The sequence below is a fragment of the Urocitellus parryii genome, unplaced genomic scaffold (genome assembly GCF_045843805.1).
Source record: "Urocitellus parryii isolate mUroPar1 unplaced genomic scaffold, mUroPar1.hap1 Scaffold_45, whole genome shotgun sequence".
Classification (NCBI taxonomy): Eukaryota; Metazoa; Chordata; class Mammalia; order Rodentia; family Sciuridae; genus Urocitellus; species Urocitellus parryii.
In genome coordinates, this window is record NW_027554016.1 from 949,010 (window position 1) to 956,532 (window position 7,523).

Genomic DNA, 7,523 nt, shown 5'->3' on the forward strand with positions numbered 1-7,523 from the left:
AATATCCCTGAAGAGGGGCTGGGGCTATGGCTCAGTGATAGAGCACTCGCCTGGCACACATGAGTCACTGGGTTCAATCCTCAGCATCACATAAAAATAAAAAAATAAAATAAAGATATTATGTCCACCTAAAACTAAATATATATATATATATATATATATATATATATATATATATATATATAAATTTTTTTTAATTCTCCCTGAAGGAAGGGATACTCTCAGGAGTATGTTTATCAGTAACAGTAATTTTAGACATAATCACTGAAAAATAGTTTAAGATTTCTGGGTAAAATTCTGGTTTTCTAATAATAAGAAAGGAAACTTTGTAGTTCAACATATGGTTTGGTGACAAATTAAATGGGATAAATTAAGCTGAGGAGAAGGCAACAGAGTTTATGGAAGAGGCAAGAAAATATAGATAAGTCTCATCAAGAAAATAAATGAGTTGGTCCTTTCCAAGGCCAAGTGTTGGAAATATTTATCTATGTAAGTTCAAGCCTAAAACAACACAATTCACATACGTTTTATATTTAATAATATACAAGAAAAATACTTTTCATTTGCTGTAGAAAGGCTACTTTATATGAAAAGCAAGAAACATACTTACTCAATAAAAATCCCAAATGAAATCCAACTTAATATATAGAAATTATAGGGATGACCAAACAATTGATTAAAATTCAACTACATTTACTGTACTGTCTTGAAATATTCTACTCCTTTTTAATCTGTACACAAGGCTCAAGTTCTAGGGTTTCAGGTTTTATTTTTGATTTTTCTTAAAAATATCAACTCTCAAATTAACTAAATATTTATCTGGGCTCGTAATGGTAATCTGCTCTTTGTAACAGAGTTCTCTGTAGATTCTTCCACTTTAGACCTCTCCACTGGGTTAAAGCCTTTGTTTTCTTTGTCTTTTCCATGTGATTTTTTATGCTGGAAAAACGGAACCCCACCACTTGAAGAACAATCCACACTGGTATCTACAGATGGCTCTTGATTTAGAGGTTCTTCAATGTATTGCACCAGAACTGTCTTTTCTTCATCCATGTCCTGATTATTTTCTTATTTATTGTTTTCTGAACAACTCATCATCATTAACAGCTCAGGCTGATTCTTTTTCAGCTGATCAAGGAGCTGTTCACGTGGTTTGGTTCTTACTAATGTTGATGGGTATAAATAATTCTTTCTCTGTGGTGTTGTGCCTGTCGGGATATCCAGTTTCAGATCCTGTTGCAGAAAGCAATTAAGCTTAGATAAACCAATTTTTATACTTTCATTAAGCTCTAGACTTTGTTCTATCAACTGCTTTTCATCAGTGGTTATCTGATCAAGAAAAATATTATGTTGGTTCTCATTAGCTTCTTTATGTCCACTTAATTTTTCAGTGATCTCTGAACTTGAAGTCTCACAACATTGGTTTACAACCTCCAACATGTTCTGGAGTTCCTCTTCCCTTTTATTTAAGCAAGATACCCACTGTTCAGAAAAACAAGCTGTGCTTGTAGTCAGAGACTTGCATCTCTGTTCAGTCTCTTGAAATATTTTTTCCAGGTTACTATTGAGTGTATCACAGTGTTTCACAGACTCTTCAACCAATTTTCTACCTTTTTGGTTAAAATGTCTGAGTTCTTGAGACAAACCATCGGAATCAGTACCAAATTTTTTACTGTGAAAAGTTGTTTTGTTGATTATATCCTTAGATTTCTGCTCTGTATTTTCTTGGACATTCCTGAGTGGTTTCTGGATGTTTTTACACTTTTCCTCCAAAGTACAGAATCTCTCTGCCCAAAGATTGATTAACTGGCAAAGCTCCTGTGAATGGGATTGTTTTATGGTATTCAGGTCTTCACTTAAGTTTTCACAAAGTGTCTGTGATTCAATCAAGGAGGAAACTGTATTTTCTTGTAGTTCATGTAGATTGTTACACAATGTACTGAGAAAGCCATCCATTTCTTTTTTCTGATCTTCTATCTTATCAGCCACTGTCAATGAAGTCTTGAAACTGTGCTTCAGTTGACTATTGATCTCCAATATATGCACCACAGCAGGTTTTAAAATTGTCTCCAGTGAACTTAGAAGGCCAGTTGAAAATTCATTAATAAATTTCTGCAGTACAGTTTTAGTTTCTGCTGCTAATGATTGTTCTTCTAATATCATATTAGAAATTTGAGAAATATGAGTCGACACATTTTCTGGAACAGATGTGAGAGATCCAAGTGCTACTGTAGTAATAGTGTCTAACGCAGAGACACTAGAAGACATCAGATTTCCAAACAAAGTCTTGTGAACTTCTAGCACGGCCTTTTGTTTTGAGCTGCCATCCTTAATTAATTCCTCCATATCATTAAATAGACTATTCAGGTTTTTGCCAAAAATATCTTGAGCTTCTGCATTATGTTGGTCAATTGCCCTCTTACGATCCAGTTTGGAATGGAGACCAGATACATCTGTTGTTGTTTCTTTAACTGTGTTGAGCAACTTGCTGGCAGTATCATGAAGTTTCTCTTCAGTACTTTCCAAAGCTGATGAGATATATTCTTCTTTAACAAGCTGTAATTTAGTTTCTTGCAAATGTTTTTGAGTGGTTTCAAGTTCCTGTGTCTTATTTTGCAGGTCAGATTTACATTGGTCAAGTTCATTTTTATTATCCATAAATAACTCTGTAACCCTATTTAGTTCCTCCTCAACAGCACCAATTTTTTCAATCAATTCTACAATTTGTTCTTCTTGAACAGTTAATTTTCCATTCATGGCTCTAAACTTTTCTTCAGAAATGTATACTCCATTTTTCTCACGAGCTGCAGCAAGATCTCGTTTCAGACGCTCTATCTCTTCTGTATATTCCTTAATAAGAGCTTTTTTGGTGAGTTTCTGATTAACTTCAGGCTTATTCAATATGTTTTTTTGCTCTATGAGCATATTCCAGTGTACTCAGAGTTTCCTCAAGATTGAGAGATGCAGGAGAAATTGTTGCAATGATAGATGTTCTTGTTCGGCCCCCTAGAGAATCTTGGAGGATTCTAGTTAGTTTAGATTCTCGATAAGGAACATGAGGTGTTCTTTCTACAAGAGCAGTAATAACTCTTCCCAAAGTCAACAGAGATTGATTGATATTTCCAGCTTCCCGAGCTCTCTTGTCAACTGCTCCAGAACGACCAATGTTTTCACTTCCTGCAAGATCAACCAAGTTCAACTTTCCAATTTTAACAAGTTCTTCTCTGTCAATTGTAGTTTCTTTCATATGTATTGTAACAGAGAAAACTGAGTGGGAACGACTAGAGTATGCATTCATCAAAGTTGCTGCAGTTGTTCTTTTTGCTGCCCCCTTCTCTAAAATTTGATAGACTTCATCCTTGTTATGTACAGTAATTTCTTCTAAACCTTTGATTATCACTCCCCTCTTGTTGCGGGGATCATCAAACATCTGTAGTCTCTCAGAAACATCAGAAGATGGATTAAGAAGATCAAAAAGTTCTTCATTATAGATTTCCAACAGGGACACTTTGACTGAAAATTCAGTACCATTATCAGTAAGTTTCTCAAAAATCTGATGAAGGGTTCGAGGAATTATACCAGCCAAAGGATCCTCCTCCCAGGTATATGTTCCATTAGGTGACCTTTCACCTTCCATAGTAAAGGTTTTTCCAGTACCGGTTTGGCCATACGCAAAGATAGTACAATTATAGCCCATAATAACTTCATCCAGAATTGGACAAACAACACTGCGGTAAACATCGATTTGTTTAGTAGATGCTCCAAAAACCATGTCAAAAGTATATGTCTTCCTTGAACTCTTATCAGCCAATCCTCCAGTTCGTACACTAACTTCTTTTCGAACGTGATCACACTCCACTACTGAATGGGCATTAACTTTCCGCTCTGCCAAATTAAATGGTCTGCATCTCACCACCACCTGAATGTTCCTCCCTTTCTCCTCTTTCTTCTTCGCGGAGGAATTTATCTGGGACGCCATGACTGTCCCCGCCAAAAAAATCAAGGCCTGGCGGCGGACTAGGGGGCTGTGAGGCTCGAAGAGGTTCGGCGACCTATGCGGGCCCGCGTGCTTGCCTCCTCCGCCGGTTGCTGGCGCGGACAGGAGGACCGAGGCACGCAGCTAGCCGTCCTGGATCTCCACCCAGGACTCTGACTGGCGGTGGGTGACCTGTCCCGCACTAGCCGGACAGAATACCCAATCTTTCGGCTGTCTTTCAACATGAAGGAAGGGAAGTGGCCTAGGAGCGCCAGCCTCAGTCAGGATGCTGGGGGCACCTCACCTCATCCAGGTGCTGCAATGATTTGTCTGTCTCAGCTACAACCTGTCAATAGCCTGCGCCACTCTCAGCAGGCTTGAAGTGCCTAACGAGCTTGGCACAGGGTCCCTGGAGTGTCAGGCCATCATCCCAGCAGCCCAGGGCTGAATTCATGAGGATCACCTGCAGAATACTGAGTGTGCCCGAGGACGGAGGTCAAGTGGGAGGCAATGGCGGAGGCTGGGCCAAGGCCCTGGCTGGGAGCCGCCAGGGTGTGCGGTTTTCTCTCGCTGTGAAGATGTTCTGGAAAGATACAGAATGCTGGCCCTGCAGAAGCCTCTCAGACTCAACTGAACCTGCAGGATTGGATTTTCCTTCTCTAAGCCAGGGAAGCGCAATGGAGGGAGAAGGCACCATGAGCTCTCTTACCTAGTGCCTGCACTCCAAAAATGGCTTGGCTTTTTGGCAAGAGTTTCCAAAAATAAAGTTGCTAAAAGTGACACTTTCAGGGTCTTTGAAGATCGTGGCATTTCTCTAGATTATGAATACTTCAAACACCATCATTCTTAAAAAAAATCACTAACAGGGGGTCTCCACCTTTTTACCTGTCTTTAATCTCCCAACAGTGCAGGCATGGCACTGGTAAGGGGGTGATAATGCCATGGTTGCCCATGAGCCTCTCCTTCAGGGACATGTGGTCGGCCCCTTCTGGTGGCAGTGACTCCTTGCTGGTGGGACTCAGTGGCTGAGCTGGTGCTGTGCTACTTAGAGAATCCCTGGGCACCTGGATGCCTGTTCACAGAACAGAGTGACTGCCTCGGTCATGCATGAAAAGCCGTGGCTGGCAAAGCCCCGTTATGACCTAGGTGCTATCACTTGCCTGCACAAAGCCCATGCTGGTGCTTCTCTGGTGCCTCAAAAGACAAATAAACCTTTCCTCCCATCTGCAATTGCACTAAAACACTGGGCATTTTAAGTACCCAAGAAACAGCAATTACTGGTTAAAAGCAATTTGAAAATCTCTCCAGAGTGATATGTCTTAATATAAAAATGATCTTTTTTTTCCCAGTACATGTTTATTGTGGAAGCAATACTCTAACAACATTAAGGTGATGGAAAACAGAAGCAGTCAACCTGTAATAGCTACCTCTGAACACAACTATCGAAGATGATACTGAAAATATACATCTTAGCAATAAATCTTTGTCCAGTTTTCTGGTTATTTTCTGAGGACTTATCCTTAGAAGAGGCATCATCAACTACATGAGCATCAGCATTTTTTTTTTAATACTGAGATTGAGCCCAGGAGTGCTCGACCACTGAACCACATCTCAGTTCTTTTTGTATTTTATTTAGCCACAGGGTCTCATTGAGTTCTTCAGGGCCTCAATAAATTGCTGAGGCTGGCTTTGAACTTGAGATCCTCCCACCTCAGCCTGAGTATCCACTGGTATTACAGGTGTGCATCACCCTGCCTGGCCAATCATAAACATTGTTTAAGATTATTGATACATTTTGTCAGTCATCTTTCTGGAAAGAGTGCTTTTCTACTTTTTTGATTTTTAATTTTTATTTCTTCGAATACTAATGATTCTAACCAATACTTTAAATTTTTAGTAGACATTTATTTATCTTTCCTTGTTCTCTTTATCCACTGGGGTTTTATTATCTTCCTTTTAATTTATATGAACTTTTTATTTGTTAAGGCTATGTTTGTTGCAAAAATTTTCCTGTTTATCTTTTAATTTTATTGGTGGTTTGATATATATATATATATATATATATATATATATATATATATATATAGAGAGAGAGAGAGAGAGAGAGAGAGAGAGAGAGAGAATGTCAACATTTTTATGCACCCGACTCCCCTTATTATTTCTTATATACCATATTATTTCTTATTTATCATTATTGAGCACCTATTACTGGCCAGGCAGAGTATGTGAAGTTTTATGCTCATGTTCTACTTGATCCTTATGTCAAGTGCTAGAGGCAGGTGATAGTATACTGATAATACTTATGAAGTTATCATCATGACAATGATAAAATGATAATGATAATGTCTAATGCTGAGCAGTCACCATGCCCCAGGTATTGTCATAAACACTTGAAATGCATCATTAACTGCTCAAAACAGTCTCATCTGGTAGTAATGATTTTCATTCTCATTTTGTAAAAGGACAAACAAGTAAACCATCCACAGCGGGAGCCCCAGAGGTCGGACAAGTGGAGGTCGAGGAATCTGTGGAGGAATCTGTCCCAGGTCTCAGAGCTGACAGGTGCGGGACTCAGCCCAGGGTCTCCTTCAGCAACGGCTCACCTCTCTTTCGCTCTAAATTCTCCCCTCTCTACTTCAGCTGGGCCTGGTTCCTGCTGCCCTGTGTTAAGATCTGCATTTACGACCCAAGTTACCCTTATCTCTTGTTCACTGAATCATGCCTTATCTCCTCCCATCTGTTACAGAGCTGGAAGATAAACATCCCAGATTGTAATCTGTGGTGTGAAACCTCCTCATACCTGCATTTTTGCTACTTAAAGCTGTACAGTATCGCCAACATAATGCAATAAAAATAATCTCTGAGCCCATCAAGCTATGCTTTAAAGGGGGATATCGGCGTCACTAATGTGATTTATAAGCTTTGGTTTATTCTCTCGTGATGAGGGCTACAGCTATTTCCAGAAGTGGTGTTTCTATGAAATTCATGGAAAGTGAGTCACTGGGACATTTAGATGTTCTGATTTTTTCCTCAGCACAGTCCCAGGAAGAAGGGGTGTGAAGGGTGAGGCGCTGCTCTGTGCAGAGGAAGAGGCGGGTCTGAAGCACACCTCCTGGCCAAGAGCCAATGTGGAGTCAGGCGACCTTGCAGGACCCCGTTCCCACGCCACACCCTGTGCCCACGACTCACCACACCCACCTCAGAGGGTGCCACATGTGCAGCAGGATCTCCTCCCACTTTGTAGCATGTCATTCAGCTTGCGTTGTGTTCTCCTCCTCCCGATGGTGCTGGCTGTGGGCGAGTTCCTTGGGGACCACTTGGATCCTTTGAGCTCTGTTGGGAAGGACTAGAATGGCCTGCAAGGACAGTTGCACCCCACCACATGAGTGGGGGCTCCTTGGATGACCCTGTAACCAATGCACACTCCCCTGTCTGGCCAGGATGGAGTAGGGCTCAGAGTCCTGTTCCTATGTGCACTCTGGGAACGTCGGGTGTTCAGCTCTCAGGTCATTCTCTGCTTGGTCTGGTGGGATTTTAGTCTTTGCAC

General features: G+C 40.6%; 1 pseudogene; it reads right to left on the bottom strand.

Annotated features, from left to right (window-relative positions):
• Positions 1-807: 807 nt before the first annotated feature.
• Positions 808-3,979, bottom strand: LOC144252515 (kinesin-like protein KIF11 pseudogene; annotated as a pseudogene).
• Positions 3,980-7,523: the final 3,544 nt, after the last annotated feature.